The following is a 24,050-nucleotide window of genomic DNA, read 5'->3' on the forward strand; positions in this document are numbered from 1 at the left end:
AAACAAACACACCAAAACACAAACACACACACACACACACAAAAATCAAACACACCCTGCAAAACCCTGTACTCACTCAGAAAAGCAGAAAGCAGCACCAGGCAGTCCGAAGCCTCCTCTGACGCACTCTCTCTAACCGTTGGGGTGAAAGCGCTACAAAGAAGCAGCCTCTTCGCCAACCAATGGTTAGTACATTTGAATTCCCCCGCCTTTTCTCCCACCTTTTTTCCAGTCGTAACTCACAGCTCCGGTCGCAAGTAGAAGCAAAATTTTGCAGGCCAGAGCTGGTCATAAGCCAGGATGTTTGTAAATTGAGGCATTACTGTATTTGGCACTGCATTTCTTTGTCTCTTTGCCTTTCTCTGGCCCTTTTCATTTCAAGTTCTATTTCCTTAGCTCTTTCTTCACCCCTCGCTTTGATGTCCAGTTCTTTAAGCCAGAATTCCTGTTCTAACTTCCATTTTTCAAAATCTTGGAAGCTTAGAACACCTTGTATTTCTGAGGCATTTTCATGAATTTCCTCCCTTTCCACTGGAGCTAGAGGGTCTCCATTTCCCTCCACTTCATGAAGTAAACTTTGTGTCTCCTGGCTCCCTTTTTGGCTTCATTTGGGTGGCATGTTTAAGTCTGAGTGAATTAGTCTTTAATATCTGTACTGCTTTTTTAAAAGGACCTATCTTTCTGCTGTTTATTCTAGTAACTATGTGTTCTTCCTAAGCTGCTCTCTCTGGCTGCTTTCCGGCTCACAATCTTTTAGTTACTATTTTTCTTTGTCTGAGCTATTATTCCTCTCAGACACCAAAACAATTTTCTTTTCAAGCCTTTGCTTTTTATTTTCCTGTCCCCTCAGATCTGCTCTGACTCTGGCTTCTACTCTTATCCACTATAGCTCTCTCTCTCTCTCTCTCTCTCTCTCTCTCTCTCTCTCTCTCTCTCTCTCTCAGAGCTCTGGATTTGGAGTTAGCTCACTGGGTCTCTCAAATCCTGAGGTAAAAAGAAGTTTTCTTTAGAGTCAGTTCTCTTAGTTTCCCCAGATCTGGGTTCAGAAGCCCCGTCACTAAGCTTTTCCACATAAGCTCTAGCAGGTCACCCACTTCTTCACCAAAGACCTAACTAAAAAGGTACCCAGGAATCCAGAAAATTCACTTTTAAACTTTGGCTTCACTAAATCATTTTGTATCCCGCTGCTGGACACCAACTGTGATGTTTACCACATGACCCCTGCGTGTTCCACCAAACAAGGAGCTCACACTATGTATCCCACCAGCTGACACCAATTGTCGTGACCATAGTGCAAGCTAACACCACTAGTATCAGTACCTTGTCACTCACCCTGACGTGCCTCTTGCGTGTACCTAGATTATGTACCCAATTTCAGGCACCCACTATGTCCTTTACCATGTTGCAACCAATTTATCTCTTTACCATCTATGTTTCCTGTGAAAGACTGAGGTCCATTAAGTACTTAACATTGAAATAAGAACAGGTTTATTGGTTACAGGTTGTTTCAGGAATAGTTCTTAAGCACATTCTTAAAGTTACACAAAGCGTTCAGTATTTTCTTTTAACCTCTTCGATACTTAACTAATACAGACAACACTCTGACTGTTCACTCCCTAAACTCTGTCTCTGCCTCAAAACCCAATCTCCCTTTCTCTTCAACTCTCTACTCCTCTCTCTCCTTTATCTGCTCTCTATCTCTTGCACACTCTGCTTCAGCCCCCCTTCTATACAGCTCCCTATTGGTTCATGCAAATGCACTACTGAATATGCATGCCAGGGTGACCTCTACACTTACCAACATCTCTGCCTTATTCAGGGCTTAAACCAGTATCATCTATAAAAGATTTAAATCAAGGCAAGCCATCTGTAGTCCTTCAGATGTTGTTTGACTGCACCTTCCATCATTCCTCACCATTGTCTGTGCTGGTTAATGTTAAGGGGAGTGGCACTCCAGCACTGTCTGAAGAACCACAAGTTGTCCACCTCTGCTCTCACTTAAACCTATATCTTGTTGTTGTTTTTCCTCTTTGTTTTCTCTTTTTCCTCCACATTTCTTTTCAAACATACAGGCTATGAGGCAGAGCAATGTAAAGTTTGCAAACATCAAGCCCTTTGGATAAGCCAGCAACCTGAGATGCAAGCAGTAAAAGATACGATGGCTCCTTGCTGAGTTAAGTAAAATGCTAAACCAAAACTGAATGTAATTAAAACCGAGGTAAAATGAAAACAAAGGCAATTTGAAAACATAAAACACAATACGCCTGCAAAAGCAAAATGGTTTCTTTTACTCCACAGCTATGTTCTATTGCACACCAGCCCTGCTGCCCAAGAACCAGCCTTGAGAAAGGTACTTTTTAAGACTAGGGCTTTCACAATTATCCAGCCAACATGCTTGGTGGTGGTAAGGGCAAAATGTGGGAATTTTTGTCCAAAAATATTTTGGACAATTTTTCTAAGCCTGCCTGAGAACTTTTTAAATATTGATATCTTGAAATGAAATCGTGTCCTTCTTCCTGTGGCATTTTGTAGCATGCTAGGGAAAGTTGAAATGCAGTGGGATGTTAAAATTGCAACCTAAGTTGTGGCTCCAAATGACAAGGCTTATCAACACCTCTCTTGGGCTTGGCTCTGAGGGAATTCTTGAAGAATGATGCTTTTGTGACACTTTGACACCACCTCAGGCATTGTCTAGTCCATCATTTCACAAGGGCCTGAAACAGATAGAAAAAAAAAATTATATTAATTGGTAGAGATACAAAAAAATTCCTGTAATAAAGAAGTCTCACGTATACGTTTAGTGTGAGAAACCTGTCTCAAGAAGCCCACCAGTATATTTTCTGAAGTAGCCTCAATATTTCTTTTCCCCTCATTTACTTCTGTTTCGTCAAAGTACAGAGCACGTGCTCCAGGGAGTGCTGCCAATCTCCCATTTTGCTCAACACTGCAGGAGACTAAACCCTCCTCAACAGCTGAGAGAGAGTCCTGCAAACTGGTTTCATTGCTTTTCCCGCCTGCAGGCAGATTCTGTCAGTCTCCCTGCCAGTCCATTCACATGGGAATAATCTCCCTTTCTTAATAATATAACGACCTCACCAGGTATAAGAACACCAGACAGCCCTGGGGGCCCTTGAGGATAAAACAGGTCTTGCACTGGAAATATTACGTTGCCTTCCTTTTGCTGGTTGTCTATGAAGAGCCAACCCTGCACAGCAAGAGAACTGCCTCAGATGGCATGTGTTGAAGGGCAGCAATTACAGAACTTTGGTCATTGCTACATGTTTCAAGTGTAGGTGTTCATTGTGATATTTCCTATAGATTATCTATACCTGTAAGAAAAGTTTAAAATCATAGGCAGCTGTGCTGAGACATATGAAGTTCAACAGGTCTAGCTCTTTCCCTTAGAGCAGATCTTTTGTATGGCTTTTGGGTCTTAGCTGCATATTCAAGACTGAGATGTACCCAAATATTTTGCATTCCTACACAGATGCACGTCTGACAGTTACAACACAATAGCCCTCATCAACACTGTGGGAGAAAGAATTTTTGAAGAGAATCCGTATTAGGTGTGCGCCAGCCACTCCACTGTGACAACATAAGAACTAGACAAAGGAAAGGAGGCCTTGCTTATTTTCACTGTTCAATGTATGGAAAATTGAATCACAACATTACAGAAATGAGTGTTGTATCTAATATTTATGATAGGCAAGAGAACTGTAAAACAATAGAAACCACTGAAGTTCTTTCAGACAGTCTGTCTGGAGGTGTGACTATTGAAACAGGCCTATCTAGGCTTTTGGTCCTGGTTTTTAACAACCAGGAGAGCCAGGGAAGGATTCTTGTAAAGAAAGCTTTGATTTTTGTTAAAATTGGTGGGGCCTAAAGAGCAATGTTGCATGAACATGCTATTTTTACCACTCACTCCTCCCAAGCTTTGATGCTACAAATGGCCACCCAAAGGGAGGACCAGAAATCTATGACCAGGAACTGGTAGCCGCTACCTTGCAGAATATATTACCGGTGGGGGTGCATCAGGTCCTTTCCCTCTTAAAGCTAATAAAAACTCAGCTCTTTAGAGAAGCTTTTCTGGTAATCATCTTGTTTGTTTGTTTGTTTGTTTGTTTGTTTGTCTGTCTAAATAAATAAATAACTAAATAACTAACTAACTAACTAACTAACTAACTAAATAAATAAATAAATAAATAAATAAATATCTCGCCCATCTAAACCGAAGTCTACTCTGGGAAGCTAACACCACTCAAGAATAATAAAATATAAAACAACAACATTAATACAATTGAAAACAGCAAATAAATTAGATATCGACAGGAGGGAAGGCCTGCTTAAAGAGCCAGGTCTTGAGTTGGCTCTTTAAAAACACCCAGCAAGGGAGCCAGACAAATGTCTTGGGGGAGACTGTTCTAGAGGCAAGTGGCCACTGCTGAGAAGGCCCGCTTTCTTGTTCTTTCCCTTTGAGCCTCCCTTGCCATTAGGCCCCTCAGCCGTCCATTTTGACTAAAGTGAATGATTCTGGTAGATCTAGGTGGGTGGAGGTGTTCCATCAGATATTGTGGTCCTAAACCTTTTAGGACTCTATATGTCATTGTGGCAATCAACCCTTTGTGGCCCCTGTTTCTTTGGGCTCCACAAAGGAACACATACCCTTTTCGCTGCCACCAGGTATTCTCCTAATACCAATTTATGTCCCACACAGGTGCTGCAAACCCAAAGGGTCACATAACTTAGGAAGCAGGGGTTTTAATTAAGTATTCTTTTATTATTGAACAAATCAAAAGGAAAATCACAATAGAACTGGTTCAGGTGTTAATGCATATTAGATCATGTAGTCAATATCTTTTATTCTGAATTGCTATATGTTTTCAATCAATACCTCTCAATACATTCATTCCTGTTTGTTCAATGTGTTTTAAACTTCTCAATTTCCTCTCCTAACCCCCTTAGATCTATTCACTAACCCGCTCCTTCGTTCTCCTAACTCTAAATCTCATTCCACATCAACTGTCCCTAACACACTCTAACTCTCCCTAACTCCCCCTGTCTGTCTCTTCAACTCCCTAACTGCTTCTCTAGCTCCGCCCCTTCTGCTCTATCCTCAGCTCTCCCCCCCCCCGAGCTCCTGTGATGGACAGGCAGGAATGATGTCACCTTTTTGCATTCCACTACAGTCGTCATTAGTACTTTGAAATCAATGTGGAAATGAACGGGCAGCCAAAGTAGGGGAGATATGTTGATGTTTTCTCATCCCAGTAAGAAACCTGGCACTGCGTTCAAGAGAATATTGGACAACTATCTGTTTGATCTGCTTTGATTTTTATTCCTGCATTGAGCAGGGAGTTGGACTCGATGGCCTTATAGACCCCTTCCAACTCAACTATTCTATGATTCTATTTTTAAAACTGGCAGCAAAAATGCACCTTGACCAAGGGCAAAGAATAGACGTAACAGCTGCAGAATAAATGAATGAATGAATGAATTTAGTAACTTCATTTCCATCAGCTAGGTAGCTCCTGGGCAGCAAAGCCAGCCCCTGCATCCCAAATCACAGTAAAGAAGCTGGGTCACTGCCACTGAGCAGAGTCCATGCCACCCAGGTGATAGGTGGTGAAGTTACGTTGCTGCATCCGGGAGTATAGCACCACTCCTCCCCGCTGGCTCCTGGTGCTACATTACAGCCATGGAGACTCCATGAAATACTCTTCACAGAACTTCAGCATGAATACCAAAACATTTTACATTGGCCAAGGAATTAATATATGCCAAAATGCTTAAAAATAAAGTGATTTTACATTCATGCTAAAACAGATGACCCTCTGCAGGCACAGTAAAACATCTCACTTTCAATTTAAAAAAAACACAATTCTTGGAAAAATATAAAAAATAAAATAATAATAATAATAAAAATCCACTCTTCCATTTGTGTTGTGTAGTTAAAATGTTTTAATTGATTTAAAGAAAAAACCAAAATAGCAGTAGTTTTTATTGCCTGTATAACTGCACCTCAGTCTTTAGTTAGTCCTTCCCTAAGAAGCATTTTCCCAATCACCATGAAGCCCTAGACTGACCCGTTACAGCAAAACCAGACTGATGTTGCCCTCTTTTGACCCAGAAATCGCCTGCAACAAAGCAAAGCAAAACCAAATGCCCAACAGAAATATAATCCTCCAATTTTCATAAAACTGCCTATCTTTTCTGAATCACAGACTGGTTGGGGGGCAGGGTCCATGTGCCAGGGAATGGGGCACACCTTGTGCTCACGGGTGGGTGGGGCGCATGCTTGCATGCATGGATGGGCATGGCGCTCTCGCAGATGGGCACGGCACACTCACGGGTGGGCAGGGGGCACTCGCACAGATGGGCATGGCGAGCTCATGGGTGGGCAGGGTGTACTCATGTGGGTCACCTGTGCATGAGGGTGGGTGGGCTGTGTGTGCAGGTGGGTGTGCCTGGTGGGAGTGCGTGCGAGGGGGAGGGGAGATCTGTCTCCTTGGCCCAGTCCTGCCAAGGCCACAGACCAGCTCCAGGTTGCAGACAGGGGGTTGGGGATCCTAAATCACTTAATGAATGACTGGGGACCTGTGAAGCTTGATTTGGTCTAAACTGGCTTTTGGAAGGAAAATGACTTCACAGTTTAGCAAACTAGGGGTATGAATTCTCACTTATATCATCCTCACACATGTGAATCATAGAATCATACAAAAGTGAAGTTGGAAGGGGCCTACAAGGCCATCAAGTCCAACCCTCTGCTCAATGCAGGAATACAATCAAAGCATATCTGCTAGGTGATTATTTAAGATTTTCTTGAATGCCTACAGTGTTGGAGCACTTCCCAAATCCCAAGGTAACTGATCCACTGTTGCACTGCTCTAACAGTTAGGAAGTTTTTCCTGATATTCAACCGGAATCTGGCTTCCTTTAACTTGAGCCCAATGTTGCGTGTCCTGCACTCTGGGATGATTAAGAACAGATCTTGCCCCTCCTCTATATGACAACCTTTCAAATATTTCAAAAGTGCTATCATATCACCCTTCAGCCTTCTTTTCTCAAGGCTAAACATGCCCAGTTCTTTCAGCCTTTCCTCATAAGGCTTGGTGTCCAGCCCCCCGATCATCCTTGTCGCCCTCCTCTGAACTTGTTCCAGTTTGTTAGCATTCTTCTTGAAATGTGGTGTCCAGAACTGGACACAATGCTCAAGGTAAGGCCTAACCAGTGCTGAACAGAGGAAGACTAACACCAAACAGGTTTTGGAAACTATATTTCTATTAATGCAGCCTAAAATGGCATTAGCTTTTTCTGTAGTCACATCAGATTGTTGGCTCATATTTAGCTTGTAATCGATGACAATTCCAAGATCCTTCTCACTCGTCGTTTTGTGAAGCCAGGTATCCCCCATCTTGTAACTGTGCAATTGATTTCTTTTTCCACGGTGCATTTATCCCTGTTGAATTTCATTCTGTTCCTTTCAGTCCAGTGCCCCATCCTATCAAGGTCATTTTTAATTTTGATTCTGTTTCCTAGGGTATTAGCTATTCTGCCCATTTTGGTATCATCTGCAAATTTGACAAGCATTCCCTGCACTCCTTCATCTAAAACATTAATAAAAATGTTGAAGAGCACTGGGCTTAGGACTGAGCCTTGGGGTACTCTACTAGTTACCTCCTCCCAGTTAGAGAAGGACATATTAATCATTACCTTCTGAGTACAATTCTGTAGCCAATTGTGTGTTCACCTGACACTTGATCTATCCATCCCACCCCTAGTTAGCTTGTTAATCAGGGTATTATGGGGCACTTTGTCAAAAGCTTTACTGAAGTCAAGATATACTACGTCTACAGCATTCCCTCTATCAGGGAGGTGACCTGATCAAAAAACAAGATCAAATTAGTTTGGCAGGATTTGTTCTTGACAAATCCGGGCTGGCTTCTGGTTATTGTTACATTGTTTTCTAGGTGCTTGCATAATGACCAGTTTACGATCTGTTCCAGAATTTTGCCTGGGATTGATGTCAGGCTGACTGGCCTGTACTACCCAGGTTCTTCTTTTTTGCCCTTTTTGAAGATAGGGATAACATTGGCCCTCCTCCAATCCTCTGGCACATCCCCCATTTCCCATGATTTCAAGAAAATAATGGATAGTGGTTCTGAGAGTTCTTCAGCCAGTTCCTTCAGTACTCTCAGGTGCAGTTCATCCAGCCTTGGAGATCTGAACTCGTTCAAAGTGGTAAGGTATTCCTTGACTATCTCCAGCTGTAATCCTGTCCCCCCCTACTTACACTTCCAATTTGTTTGGAAGTTCATTGTCTGTCTTTTGGGAAAAGATGGGACTAAAATAGGAGTTGAGCACCTCTGCCTTTTCTTTGTCTTCTCTTAACATTTTTCCATCTCCATTCGGAGCTGTGCCACTGTGTCTTTTGTCTGTCTCTTGCTACTCACATACCTGGAGAATGCTTCTTTATTGCTTTTAGTGTCTCTAGCTAACCTCAGCTCATTCTCAGCTTTTTCCCTCTTAATGCCATCCGTGCATTTTCTTGTGACTTATCTGTACTGTTCCTTGGTGGCCTGGTCTTCTTTCCATTTCCTGTACCTCTCTTTTTTTATTTTTAGGTCCTCCCTGAGCTTTTTGTGAAGCCACACTGGCCTCTTTTTTGCCACCTCTCCCCTTTTTTTCTTGTTGGAATTGTTTGTAGTTGTTCCTTTCGAATTTCTTTTTTTTTTTTTAGACGCTCCCACCCTTCTTGGGTTCCTTTTGTTAGGATCTCCTGCCATCGGACCTTACTTATCCTTGTTCTGAGATCATTAAAATTGGCTTTTTAAAAATCCAGCAGACCTGTGTGGCTACACTCTGCTTTCGTTTCCTTTGAAATCAAGAATTCTAGAAGGACATGGTCACTCTCACCTAGAGTTGCCCTTACTACCACTTCCCCAACCAAGTCATCTTTGTTGGTCAGACTCAAGTCAAGGATAGCAAATCCTCTAGTTTCTTTCTCCACTTTTTGTAGGAGGAAATTATCAGCCACACAAGCCAGGAATTTCTTGGAAGGACCATACTTGGCAGAATTTACCCCCCAACATATATCTGGATAATTGAAATCTCCCATCACTACTACGTTGTGTCTCTTTGAAAACCCTGCAATTTGTTTTACGAAAGTTTCATCCGCTTCCTCTCTTTGATTGGGTGGTCAGTAGTAGACTCCAACTACCAAGTTCCTTTTGTTCTTGTCCCAACTAGATTGATCCAGATAATCTCGATGGGATAGCCACTCTCCTCCTCCTGTATTTCTCTGCAGGAATATGTAATTTTTTTTACATATACTACAATTCCACCTCCTTTTTTTATTCTGTCTGTTCTTTTTGATCAGTTTATATCCCTCAATTGCTGTATTCCAGTCATGGGAGTCATCCCACCAAGTTTCAGTTATTCCTATCAAGTCATACTTACCCTCTAGAATTAAAATTTCCAGTTCTTCTTGTTTGTTTCCTATATTTCTGGCATTTGTATACAGACAACAAAGGGTGTGTGATTTGTGGCCTGTTTGTCTTTGTACCTTTTTATGAATATTATTATGATTATTGTTATGTTTATTATTGTGATTATTATTGTTAATGTTATTATTGTGGCCCTTTTGATCAGTTTGATCCATTCCTCTTATTGTGTGCAAGGCTTCATCTACCTTTAACTCTGTGCTTGTGTTTCCCTCCCCCTTCCAATACCGTTTAAAGCCCTCCTGATGAAGTTCTTCATGCTGTGGGCAAACACATTCTTCCCAGTCCTTGTTAGATGCAATCCATCTCTTGCTAGCAGTCCTTCTTCCAGGAAGCTTAGCCTATGGTCCCAAAAACCAAATCCCTCTCATTGACACCACCTTCGCAGCCAGTCATTCACCCAGAGGATCTTCCTTTCTCTTTCAGTTTCTCTTCCGAGCACTGGTAGGATGGAAGAAAAAACTATTTGGGCCCCAAAGTCCTTGAGTTTCCTTCTCAGAGCTTCAAAGTCAGACGTGATTTCTTGGTAGCTCCCCGTGGCTGTGTCGTTTGTTCCCACATCGACAAATAGAAAGGGATATGTATCTGTAGGTTTTATAAGTGATGGCAATTCTTCCATCACATCCTCCAGGGAGACAGCATACCTGGTAAGTCCATGGATCCTCCCGGCAAATTTTGGTTTCAATTCCACGTAGCCGGGAGTCCCCTACTACAATTACTCTCCTCTTCTTTTTGTAGGGTGTGGGTTCCGCGACTGTATTCTGCGGCACTTCAGTCCTACTCATGTCCTCCTGTGGGGTCTCCTCTGTGTCCTGTCTGACAGACTCTTCTTCAAGCAACTGAAAGCAGTTTTGTAGTTCCACCGGGAAAGAGTGTCTTCTTCTTTTGCTCCTGTTATTCTTTTCCATGGTGGTTCCTCCACTATATTTGTAGCCTCTACAGCATTTTCCTCCACTGCAATATTTTGGTTTTCTTCTGTCAGCAGTGCCCCCTCTGACAGCTGCTGCTGCTGCTTAAAAGTTTTATCAATGTTGGCTTCATCTTCCCTTATAGCCTTGAGTGTGGTTACTCACTGCTCCCGGTCTCAGACTTTCTCTTCTAACAGTGCCACCAGTTTACACTTGTTACATGTATATAGCTGTGGTGTGTGCCCTTGTGGCCCATTTGATTTCTTCCTCACAAAGGCTCACGCTCCTTCCTCCTCTTCATGCTGCCACCAGATTTTATTTCTTTAACATCAATTAAGTACTGGACACTTATGCTGCAAAAACACAATCAGTTTATTGAACAGGATGGGGTTAATATTCAGTTGGGAATTGCAATATAAATCACAGGAAGTGCATCACATATATTAAATAAGGTCTGGTTCATTCAAATCACTCTTTTAATTCTATTTACCTATCTCTGACCCTCCTGGTCCAATTCCCAAGCCAACAGCTCTCCAGTCCTTTTCCAACACTCCCTCCTTCTTCTTCCCCCAACCCTCAAACTCTCCTCTGGCCCCGCCTTCTGGTTGTTGGATGGTCAAGCAATCTAGATGTAAATTTCAAAGGGGAAGGGCCTGCAACACAAACTAACTTGTTTGCTTGTTTGTTTGCATGCTGACCAATTAATGGGAGTTTGTTGTTCCGGGTAGGGAGGCTCCACCCCTGTTTCCGGCCCTCCTGGCCATGAGGTGATTGAACCACCATTGTTGGTGACCATTCTTGCACACGCTCTTCACCTGGAAAGATGTAAGAACTCCATGCCGGCCCACTGAGCCTGGAAAATCCCTCCAGCCACGTGGGGCCAGAAGAGAAGAACATTGTATTTGCTATTTTTATTCCTGTATCTACCTGAAACCTTCTAAATGCTTATCTTCGTGAGTAGAATATAGATTTCTTTCTTTTATACAAAATAAGGCCTCCTGAGTGTTATTTCTTGAGTGCTAGTGTTTGGTGAGGGGCGGGTACAAAAGGAAACTTCTAGCTAATTCTGCCCGAACCGGCTGGCACTTCTTGCTGCGCATTGTACTGGAATTCACATGAGTTTTAGTATAAACCAAACTCTCAACACTGGTCTCTCTATTGGCTCTCCTGTCAAGGTTCCGCAGTGATGGACAGGTGACGTCTAGGCTATCCGCTACAATAGCATTTTGCACTCAGGAAGAAAGATAAACATAGCACAAACTTTGCAGGTAACCACAACCAAGTTGTCTCCACACTCCATAATCCCTTCTAGCTTTTTAACTTTCAACTGTTTAGGATACTTGACACTCTTGTTTTGCTAGTTTAAATGTAGTTGTATGTATACCCAAGGAACCAAAAGATTCATTGGAGACCTCTCCCTTGGCCTCTTGGAGTGAACTCCCTGTTTGCAAGCTCAGGTCACAAGCTCCCTGTATCAGCCTTGAGCTTTATTTGTCAGCTGTGCTGTACTCGGTGTCAGGAATCAAAAGGCCCTCCCAGAACTTAAAGCTGCTACTTATAATCTTCAGCAGTAATCAGCACACTCCCATTTCTGTTAGGCCAATCACATGGCTCTTCCTGTTAAGGACACACCCCTTCCTGTTCTACTGAGCACACTGCTCCTTAAGTAAAGTATGTGGTGCTCATATCTGGGCAATTCCTAGGGATTACTTCAGGCCCTTTCTTGGTGTTACTCTAGAGAAAATTCCACTTACCTCTCTGTCTTGGTCTCCTTCCTATCTCTCCCGTGGCAAACTCCCTTTTAGCTCTACTGTTCACGAGCTCTGGTCACGAGCTCCTTGGGTCTGCCTTGAGCTTTATTTTTCAGCTAAGGAATTGAGATATTACTCTTCTTGCCTTGCAACAGGACAAGGGATCTTATGGCATTCTCAACAAGAGAAGAGGACAAGAGTTAGAATCATTTGTTGTGCAAATTAAGCAGTTATGCAAATTATGCAAAGGATACTAAAGAAGGACCTCTCCTTCAGAGGTCCTTCTTTAGTATCCTTTGCATGATTTGCATAACTGCTTAATTTTGTTTACAGGAACCTTCAGTGATGTGAAATATCAGAGTGGTTACTTGCCTTCTTGTGTTGTTGTGTTTTTTTAATCTGTGCTTCCTACATATGCTTTCCTTTTCAAAGGGAATGGGCAATAATTTTCCACAAAGGTGGTTTCAAAAATTACAAAGAACTTGAAGAGAAAAAAAATAGTGCCCCTTGTCTCACTCTTAATTAGAGGCAAGGTATCTCACAAGGCTCAAACATTCTTTATTAAGGTGTCTTAACAAGTCAAAATATGGTCAATCAATATAAACAGTTTTGTGACCTAGGGAGGTCAGGTTGGCTCCCTCCTTGGCTGTTCAACATTTGAAACTAAAATACCCTGTTTCTGATCTTTCATTAAGGCTCTTTTCTTTTTCTTTTCTTTCCTTTTTCCTTTTCTTTTCTGTCTTCCCTGTTTTACAGCAATATATGTATTTTATCCGTTTTCTCTTAGATTGTTGAATGTGATTCTTAAAATTCATTATTTTAATCCCTTTATCGTAAATGAACATGAGTCATCATTGATTGGCGGGTGAATCTGGAAATATATTCAGTGAATAATGGCAAATAATCCTAAACTACATGGAACTTCTAGCAATCTACTTCAGATTGCTTTTGCAGATTCTGGCACCACATATATCAGATTAACAACACCAGTATGAAAATGCATACCTTCATTTTGAAATCTGGCATGATAGAAAAAATGTGAAATGCACTGGACACTTGATATATATGTGCTGCATAAATCTCAGTCTCACTGGAACGCATTTGATGTTGTACAGTCCATAACTGAAGATTAAAGCATGATATCCCATCCAGCATCCAAAAATATGTCTCATTCATATCAGGAGTACATACCTGCACTTAACTCACCAATATCAGATTGGATGAATTCATGAAGGAATCAGCTCTTTGTGGCCTTTAGTTGTAACTTCAACAAATGGGGATAAAAATAAAGGACATGATCCTGTAAAAATGAAGCACTCCGTTCATTAGTTTCAGTTAGAAGAGTTAAGCAGGAGACCTATATCTGTATCCTTGAGCTCTAACACAATTATTTTCTTTCTACATTATTCATAGTGAACAAGCTATGGAATTTTATAGCTGTTTCAATGTCAAGAGCAGGAGATTTATCTTACTTAAGAAGCAATTACCACATCAGTAACATGGTAATTATTAGAACAAGCGAGGGTGATAATAATCCTTTCTGACTTCTTCAGCTCTTCACGGTTGTATTTTTATAACCTATGAGGCTATTAATTGTATTGCCAACAACAAAGACCCTAATAAAAAAGCAAGTGAAAACATGAATACAAGCATAGCTCTTTTCTGTCTCACCTTAAATTACATTGACTTTCAAGCCAAGATATTTCCTGTGTCAAAATGTTTAGACCAGATTCTAAGCAATTTAGAGAATCAAGACATGCTTTTTTCATTTATGCAGGGTTTGTGTGAGAGAAAATCCTGAGTATTCTTTGCATGTCCCTTTGAAATCTATGGATCTAAACCTTAGAGTTAAAAAATATAGATCTGCCTCATTAATTTGAAAGTGCCTTTCAAGCTATCATCATATTTGTGTTATGTTTAGGAAAGACAACTTTAGATATATCCACAAGCAACAAACATAGTGCCAAGGCTGTTTATTCCTCTGGAAGATACTCTGGTAAGTGAAGTCCTGCAGGACATCTGCAGCAAGCAATGCTAACTGTCTGAGAAAACTACAGGATTTGGCATTATGACAGGTGAAGTGATAAAAAGCATTATCTTCATGGTTACAGTATGAATCAAGAGATGCTCTAAGTAAAAAAACAACAACAACATAATCTTCTCTTGGTCATTATCAGCATCCAAGTGATGGCCAAGCAGATACTATGTAGGACTCTTAGTTATCCATTATTTCCCAGTGGCTTTCTTCATTTCACACTGTCATCATGATTATGACATAATCATTTAGCAAAGCATCTGCAGAGTTACCAAAGTGCTTGCAGTTCCCTCTTGATATAGTAGCAGAGAGCTTGGGAGCTTCTTTACCTGTTAGGTGAGCGTTGGAGAGGTAGGGGGCATATGGAAGGGTGGTTGGAAAGAAAACAAATGCAACCAACATCCATTTCTTCTTTACCTCTCACAGCAGAGACTCATCTCTTAGAGCAAATGAGGAAATTCCCCTTCTCAGACTTGGGGCTTAGCCATTTTCCTCTTTCCCCACTCTTCCATGGAGGGCATTGGGTAGCAAAGGACATGTCACTCACAGGCTGAGAACATTCTAACCACAGTGATAGCAACTTGGGGGCAGGCAGAGGCTGAGCCGTGGGGGAAGAGGCTAGTGGCAACTCAGCTTCCCAAAAGACCATGGAGTTCAGAAGAGATGGGTGTCTCTTCTTTGCTTGTATCAAATTCCCCAGTCCTAATAAACTCAAGTTCGAATAGCTTTGGCAGTCTCAGATTTATGAAGACCATACTGAGGAAAAGTTGCCTTCTGAATCAGCTTTAGGCATGGGCTGTGTTCACAGGGTGAGAGAAAGCAGGAGTGGAGGAAAGCCAGAGAGATGCTGTAGGAAGTAGAAGCATTTTTAATTTGGAAGCAAGATTCCCCCCGCCCCCTCAGCTGACTTTTAGTAAAGGGTGTGGAAGTATGACAGATTCTGAGTGAATGTCTGCCCCTGTGTAGACATGTGGGTATGTGCACTAAATTTTGCCTCAACTCTGCCTATCATCTCTGGGCTCTATCCACATATATTGTGCCTTCCACTCCATCAAATGAACCTCAGCCACCACAGATCCCCATGGTTATCTGCAGTGATTGGGCAGAACCCATGGGGTAACAGTACAGGTGGCACCTAAATGCCATAGAGAGCTATCGTGAATAGTTGTGGATATTAAGCAAAGCTTTGTTGAACAAAGGCTGTTGCAGAACAAGTAAGATAAAGCCTCCAGTGCACCCTACATGACTCTGAAAGTTCTCATGCAAATCAGGGGGTGTCAGAGAAACCATGTTCGTTCAATGTCTCTTGAACCAGAAATAATCACAAACACCCCTGATTAAGCCACACATATTAGATTAGGACAACTTCAGTTTGATCCTGTGAAAAAGCTTGAGTGATTAGATTTCATACAAATTGCCTCTCATGAAATCCAATTCAGTGGTATATGATCAGTTCCAGCCCCCTTATCTTACTATAATATTACTTTATAGGAAAACATTCTGCCAAAGGAGGGAAATTGACTTCAGCTTTCTCAGAACTATTCTTTTACCCACAAACCCAATTAAATCCTTTCCACTTAACTTATTACTTCTTCCTAACTATATCTTGAGATCATATGACAAATCTCAACAAATTTGCACAATACACTAGAAGCAACATTCAAACAAAATGATACTGAAATAAAGTTAAACCAAAGAAAAGAAAAGAAAAGAAATTAGTAAAAAAAATTTTGGCTCTAGGTCAGTGTGAATTAGTCAAGAAAAGGACTGTCTTAAAGTTAGCCCAGATTGTTGGGTTTTTAAAAAATTTAATTTGTTCAAGTAATGATCTGGGAGCTCAATTTTCTCTCTCGTTATAATTGATGTTAGGTGTGTACATTTTTTAAAAAGTTCAGTTGAATTGCAGTGTTAACCACAGCTCCTGTTCCATCTTATCATTCTACATATGAGAAAAAAACATTTCCAGGCTTTATATAGCTTCTTGTCTCTGATCACTGATCAGAGAAAAGAACAGAGAAATAACAAAATATTGAATCAAAACTTGCGTGAAAAATTAACGAGGGTGGGCTTTGTTAAGCTAAGAGTAAAGTATGAAGGAGAAAAAGTGTGGTGAAGTGGATAGAGTGAAAGAGTATGACTCAGGAGATCTGGGTTCAAATCCACACTCAGCCAAGGATATTCATTGAGTGGTAGCAATGGAAATCCTATTGGAGTCATCAATAATTTCTGAGCTCTGTATTTATCTTTGTTGCAAAAGATATCACTAAGCTGGAAGATGAGCCTCTCAAGGAAGGGTATTCTAAATATTGCCATTGCAAAGAAGACCCCCTAGTACTGAGCTATTTGCCATATCTTAGTAGCAGTTGGACTTTCAGTAATAGTTCTTTCTTCTGGACATGCAAGATCATCAGGAAAATTATCAAGTGTTCTGGAAGACCTTTGGAACAAGGGTCATTTTTGCAACACCCAACCTCTTATATTTTAATTTAAAAATAGTCCCCCCCCCAAAAAAAAACAACCCTGTTGTGTTATCTAAAGTGCATGGGGGACAATTATTCTTTTGAGGATCTGAAAATGGCTAGGATTTCCCAAATCTCCCAATTTTTAAAAAAGTGTACACTTTCTTTTAAAATGTTTAGAAGAATCGTGGGCTTTTTAGCCATTGTAACCCGTTGTAGCAACCTTTATGGCATCTAATCATTCCATTAACATTTTAAATACTAACAAATTAATTCCTTTACCTCCAGCCTCCTCCTTTAGCTCTTTTCACATGCTGAAAAAATGGCTGTCAGCCCCACTGAGAGCCCCCTCCCCCATTCTATAGCTACCAGCATTAAGATCTAGAAGATGGAACTTAAGAACCTCTCTTGTAAAGAAAACTACAGCTAGGATTGTTTCAGATCATGATTGTGCCAGATCTAAGCATCAGGACAACATTACCAGTTGGTATTTCTAGGTCAGCCACTATACCCTGGTATTACTGATGGCAGCACTAAGCCACAGTAGGACAGAAGAAACTGGTGCCATTATGAACAGTCCTCATATAACAGTGGCCAATAAAGTCTATATGAACTTTTTGGGGGCGGGAGGGGAAGCAATATGTTAACATAAATTATATGCATAGCTCACACTAAAACATTGTACCTTTCTGTGTACATTAAAACAATAAGTAAATTTAGGACTTCCTCACCCTCTGCCCTGCAGACACCCATGATAGTGCAGAACGCATGGCTGTGGCTTTGATTTCCCCTCTTTGCTTGTCACAGCAGGGCCCAATTTTACCTATAGCAGCACAAGCCATGGTTAAAGGCAGATGCATAAACCAGGGAGAAAACCAATATGTAAATCTGTTAGATATGCTGGAGTCTGACAATATTAGTAGATTTATTCCTCAGTGGCAATTCAAAGATATTACCAATGGCTGTCATATTTCTTCAAACTGCCCCCTTGCTGAGCAGTTGGAAAGGGAAAGATGTCATTTGGAAATGGATAAAAGGGAAACAAAACCACAGCTGCAAGTTCAGATGTTCTCACGTGGTGCCACCAAGCCTTGGAGATGCAGTAAAGTTTAAAGCATTTCCTGATCATGCAGGCTTCCAGGACTAGCTGTATTTCAGAGAACGTGAGACTAGGAAAGAAAACATACTGTGTAATGTGGATCTCAGCTGGTCAGATTTACTTTTAGATAAATGACAGAATGGGCCAGCAATATTTTACCATTAAAGAAGAGCTGTGCATTGGATTTCTTCAGGACACTATCCTTCCTTTCCTGAGTTTGTCATGCAATTTACTTAGCCATTGCACCAAGTTTCTCACACTAACAGGGGCCACACCAACCCTGAATATTGGTGAAAAGTGCAAAAAAAATTTAAAAAAATCCCAGACATTGCTAGAAGTCCCCTTCAGGTTGTATTTTAGAGGGCTTGGCATTTGCAAGAATTAGGATAGGGCTGCACCCTGTTTTATTGCAAAACCATCACTCCTGCAGGCATCTAGAAAAAGAAAATTACTTCTTTTTAGGTTTATTTTTCAACTTGGGTCCCCCACTTGGCCTGCATCAGATGCAATTTTTCTGATAATACCAACACCCCAGAGGGTGGAGTGAGGTCATTACTTAAATTATATTGGATGAAAATCTAATTTTTGTTCTGTCCTTCACACTTATGTTAGAGCCATTCTAAAGTATCCGCTAAGCTATCTTTAAGGAGAAATCCTTACCTGGGAGTAAGCCATGGGACTGATTCTGTGGACTCATATATGTGTCAAATTGCATGGTGTCTCCATAGCTGGGATTGCCTATGGACTGGTATCCATAAAAGTTCAATAAGAGGTAGCATGAAAGTGGGAGAAAACTATAACAGGGTACCAGTTTGCAGTTTGCTTCTAGCATCTGGTCACCCTGTATCACAAAAGACTAGCATAACCTATGGTAGCAGCTTGCTACGAAGACAAAGACAGTAATGTGAAAAGAACAAGGTTGATAGGGATACTCACCAGAGCATAAATATACCAGCTATAATTCACAGAAGAGTTAGGTTTATTGACAAAGCACCCAGAATATAGAATTGGCATAAGAGAAATAAACAAGAAAAATATTAGTCTAAATTTCCAACACCTGCCTTAAATTAGTCTCCTTCAACATGCCCTCTAGATGGATGGGACAACACCTGCAGCCCACATGGGCAGTTCGTTGAGTAGTTGTTGAGAAAGGATGATCTAGATCAGTGGTTCTTAACCTTTGTTACTCAGATGTTTTTGAACTGCAACTCCCAGAAACCTCAGCCAGCAGAGCTGATGGTGAAGGCTTCTGGGAGTTGCAGTCCAAAAATATCTGAGTAACAAAGGTTAAGAACCGGTGATCTAGATGTTAAAAAAAGATAAACAAGAAAAACTGGAGAAATAGGTCCTATCATGCATGGCTCCAGAAGAGGTGCTATTAGTAGTTTTGGAGTACAAATTGAACATTCTTCTGTCTGGACCTCCACTAGGAGATGCAGTGTGAAATCACAGAAGAGCTTAGTAGAAGGTTTGCCCAGACATTTATAGGAAGTTGTTCACAAAATGTATGCAATGGCATGACATGTTTCAGGAACAAAGATCAGAAATTCAAGCAACATGACGTTAACACATGTAACCAAGATGTCTTTTTGTTTCTTAGGAATGGAATTATATAAGAAACAGAAGTTAGATATAAGCAAACAGATTGTATGCAATTCCTCTATCTTCATTTTCCCCCCCCATCTATTTGTTTCCAGTTTGCCAGTGTCTCTATAACTTTTATGGATTGGTATCCATAAAAGTTTGATAAATTTACATCTCATTGGAAAGTCAAGCAGTGGGACCATGTTAGGCTTAACTTTGGTCTGATTGTACTCAATAGGCGTAGGGTTTTGGATTTCTTTTGGCCTGCAAGTCCCATAATTTTCCATTCTAAGAGTTCCATCTGACATATGGTGTCTACAGACACCTAAATGTGGCTCAACTGGGAGAAAGCCTAAACTGGAAGGTTTTGTGGCCCAGCTAGGCCTAGCTCCACCTAGCTTCCTGTCCAGAAAGAATGTTCCCAACTAGCACTGGGGCAGCTTCCTTTCAGAACTGGAAGCTCAGCAGAGCTAGGCTACAAAGGCATCAGTGTATCAGGTGGAACTCTCAGAATGAAGACTAATGGGTTCTGTAGTCTAGGAAATCCAAAAATCCTATACATAGTGCCCAATACGTGAGAGGTAATCCAGATGGAGGGGAAAAAATTCAATAAAACTAATCACTATTTTAAAAGAAAGAAAAACACTGTTGTATTCAGCAAGGAACTTCAAATTAGCCATTCTTAAGCACATAAGAATCAGCTTAATTCACTTAGATTACATTTAGTCCTTTAAAATTCTACATCTATTTTCTATCACTTTTCAACTGCAGGTAATCAAGACTGATATTCAATCAGCTTCTCATCATAATGTTGAAATGTAGAAAGTAGACCCTTGGGAGGTAAATAGCCTTACAGATTAGTAACATCAGTCAAATCAGAGACTAACCAGGGGGCAGTTTTAGAAGTACATAACAGGAGAAGGAGCATAGATTTATGATGGGGCTGGCCTTCGTGTTGAAGGCTGCATAAAGTTTATTTCTCATCCAACTCTTTCTTTTCTCAAGCCTTCACCACATGGGATACATTCCATCTGCACAATTATTTTAATCTATTTAATTTTGCCTGTGCTCCCATATGTACCCTTTTCACCATAACTGTTAACCTCCTTATTATTTTACCCTGACAGAACTGCATTAATCTGATTGTTGTAATGAGTTATTTTGAATAGCTGCAGCTCAGAAGTTCCACTGATATGAGCAGATGACGGGATGTATTTCTTAGACAAATGCAAGAGAAAAATGATATGCTGCTCTATGCACCTACCCTTAAATATATGGCTCACAGTCCCAAATTCACTTTCTTCATTATTCATAGCTACTTTGCTACCTTATTTGAGTAACTGAGTGGAGATTCCTTCTATCTTGCCTCATTTGGGCTTGTCTACATTAAATTCCTAGCTCGCTGAGTTTTAACTTCTCCAGTTTCTTCACCATTAGTTCAGTGTCAGTAGCAGAGCTTGGGAAAATGACCTTTTTAGACTACAGCTTCCAAAATGCCCTGGCCAGCATGGCTGGCAGATGTTGGCTGGGCAATTCTGGGAGCTGTAGTCCAAAACAAGGAACATTTTTAGGTCCTTTTGATAGGCAGCTGTTGTATCATAAAAAGAAATTCTGCATGATTGTTCAGCTTTGAAGTCCCTAAAACCGCTATGAATCTTCAGGGAAACTACACAAAAGGAAAACTCTGGGTCTGAAAATGGCTTTGTTTAGTTATCAACTGTAGCAGCTCTGCTTATCTTCAGCTGTTATTCTTGATTTGTTTTGCATGTTGATTATTGATGTGGTTCCTCCTCCCTCTGATGCAGGAGAGAAGCAGCCTGATTTAGAGATCACTTACTCTCCTGCCTGATGAAAGAATCAAAATTGGCACCTTTTCCAATTGTTTTTTAAAAGTTCTTCCTTGCTGTGCTTTTCAGGGATTAAAAAAATATATGCATCAACCGCCAGCAGCACAGGGCAACCTAAAATGCATTAGCATAAGAATTACTTGAATGATAAAATCAGAACTTCTTCAAGTCACTAACACAAACCAGAGGGGGAAAAGTGTCTCAAAGTGTGTGCAGTTCTTCTCAGACAAACCCATCCCAAATTCCTGCACCAAACTTCTGTGTTACAGCAGATAGTGCACATTTCTGAGCTTTGGCTATGCAAAATATGCCCAAGGCCATTAAAGTTGCTGGGAGCTGCAAACTCCTCTTGGCCTTTGCATCTCCTAGGGGAGCAAAAGAACAGAACTCTTTTGCAAAAAAAAAAAAAAGCCTGTCAAATATCATACTACTAAATCAAATTTCAGATGCCTTTTGGATTCTGGTCTACAGCATTTGGTCAATGAAAAGATTGTGTCTGGGATTGTGTCTAAATTGGGGGCTAGAGGCATACAATGAGAAATACGCAGCACCCAAATGCTAACTGCCATCTAAAAGGCCAATATTTAAAAATGCAATATATAAGACAAGTAATTGCTTACACCAAAGCTTAAAACATTGCACTTTATCTTTCCAGTATCAGTGGAAGCTAGTGACACATAAAAGACGAACAAATCCTAGGTCAGAACCTCCCACTGACATGAATTTTCTTTTTGTTTTTGATTTGTTTGGAGAAAGCATGGCTACCCATCTGGAACTGACACTGCCAATCAAGTTTAACTGATTGTAAACAAGGGTATGATGGAAGGAAAGGTAGAAGCCAGGAGGGCAGTGGGTTAGTGCTAAATTTGGAAGCACGGGCACTCATCAGGATAATCCCCATCATCAGCCTATTCCCTATAACAGTGGTTCTTAACCTTGGGTTACTCAGGTGTTTTTGAACTGCAACTCCCAGAAACCCCAGCCAGCAGAGCTGGTGGTGAAGGCTTCTGGGAGTTGCAGTTCAAAAATACCTGAGTAACCCAAGGTTAAGAACCACTGCCCTATAAGGTCCAAAAATACAGGCAGCTAGATTAGTTTATATCAGGGTCTCCAGATTTTTGAGCATGAGGGCTACATCGTATATTTTTCACATTTTTGAGGACCAAAGTAACATGTGCATGTCTGGCCACATGGATGTCCGCCCTCATGCACACCCACATGCACCCCCGCCCGGACGCACGCATGCACCCCCACCCTCCCGGATGCCTGTGCACCGGCTGAAGGGAACGGATCAGATAAAATGACAAGGCAAGCTGGATGTGGCCTGTGGGCTGCAGTTTGGAAACCTCTCATCTATATCAATAGATGAGCATGAGGGCTTTTGTACAGAAATTTCATTTCTCTCCCAGCTACTGTGAGAGTTGTACTCAAGCTCAGAGGGAATGAGAATACCTGGCAGATGATATCATTATCCTTGCTGCTCAAAAAGTCCTAAACTTCAACTCAGCAACCCCCTAGCTCCACTGTACCACTGTTGCAGGGAGGAAGGTAATGTGTTCAAGGAACAGGTAGTAAAGCAGAGAAATAACTCCTGGGATACATACACGGATATGCTTTTAAGACTAAGACATTGGCCCAAATCCTCTTCCCTGGTTACACTGATGTAACACAAACAGTATAACTTTTTGAGGCAAATTGCCTTAAGTTAGAGAAATCACTATAGATATTGTGTGTTGCTCACTGAGGTGTGTGACTCAGTATGCAATTTATAATGTCTACAGTGATTTTTTCAACTGTTGTATCTGTGGGGAGTTGTTTGTACACCAGATGGCATCCTCTATAAATGTGTGATCCCATCACTCCATGGTGCATGCCTGGAAGAGAAGAGGAAATCAGAAATCAGCTGCCACATAACACAGTTTACACCAGAGATCAGTACATCTCTCTTTCACTCACACAAACACAAAATCTTTCTCTTTTCAGTGTTCTGTTTTGGTTGTTTAAACCTTTTCCTCACTTATATTTTATTACTGCTTTCTTTCGTACTTTATTCCTTTGTCTGTCTCATACTATCAATCTGATTTTTGTTCGGTTGGATTTTTTCCCTTTCATTTGTTTGACCACGGCAAAAATCTCCCAAGGCTGTATAAATTCCTGTATAAATTCTCTGGTTATCTCTGTGGGTAAAGTAATTCCCCCTTTCACCTTCAGAATAGAAGTTTGTCTTCAAATTTTGGGCAGCCTGGCTATATCTCCAACCAAAGAGGTTCATGAAGACATTTCCTTTCCAAGTTGCTCAAGCATTTTCTTTTCAAGTTGGTTGATAACAACTGCTCTTCCTGTCCCAGAAACAGCTATGTGCCCCATCCCATGACATTTGTTTACTTCTCCTTTCAAGCTGCTGAGTCCAAGACACATCTATGCCTATTGGTCTAGTTCAGACGAGCAAATCAACTCAATCTAAGAGGCTAGACTATGGAGTGCAGTAGTCATCCATGTTCTCCAATCACTTTGGTGGGAGGGGAAGCACTACAGAGGTGAGCCATACTGGCACCCTTACACTTCTACCACATTGTTGTTCCATTTTCTAGAGTCTAGAAGACCCAGCTTGTACAAAACAACTGACACTATTCTTCACAGAGGAACTCAAGCTCCAGAGTCTATCTCTATTTAATGTACAGAAAGGCATTATGACAGAGAGATCTCAGGAGAGTGGAAACTCAAGAGAGTGACCTTAAAAATTGGCTAGATGAACAGGTTTGAGTGGTTCTCTAAGAGCCTAAATAGAGATCAAGAATTCTTTGCACACTGCATATATAACCTAGTATTCTGTAATATCTTATAGGTATAAGTGATCCTCATATTGA

General features: G+C 41.0%; 1 long non-coding RNA gene across 1 annotated transcript in view; it reads right to left on the reverse strand.

Moving 5' to 3' along the window:
- Positions 1-8,718: 8,718 nt before the first annotated feature.
- Positions 8,719-24,050, reverse strand: part of LOC110070376 (uncharacterized) — a 30,872-nt gene continuing 15,540 nt past the window's right edge. The window contains exon 3 of the long non-coding RNA XR_002299021.3: positions 8,719-23,057. This is a non-coding gene — a long non-coding RNA (uncharacterized LOC110070376). The remainder of the gene's footprint in view (positions 23,058-24,050) is intronic.

The sequence above is a fragment of the Pogona vitticeps genome, chromosome 3, assembly GCF_051106095.1.
Source record: "Pogona vitticeps strain Pit_001003342236 chromosome 3, PviZW2.1, whole genome shotgun sequence".
NCBI classification, from domain to species: domain Eukaryota; kingdom Metazoa; phylum Chordata; class Lepidosauria; order Squamata; family Agamidae; genus Pogona; species Pogona vitticeps.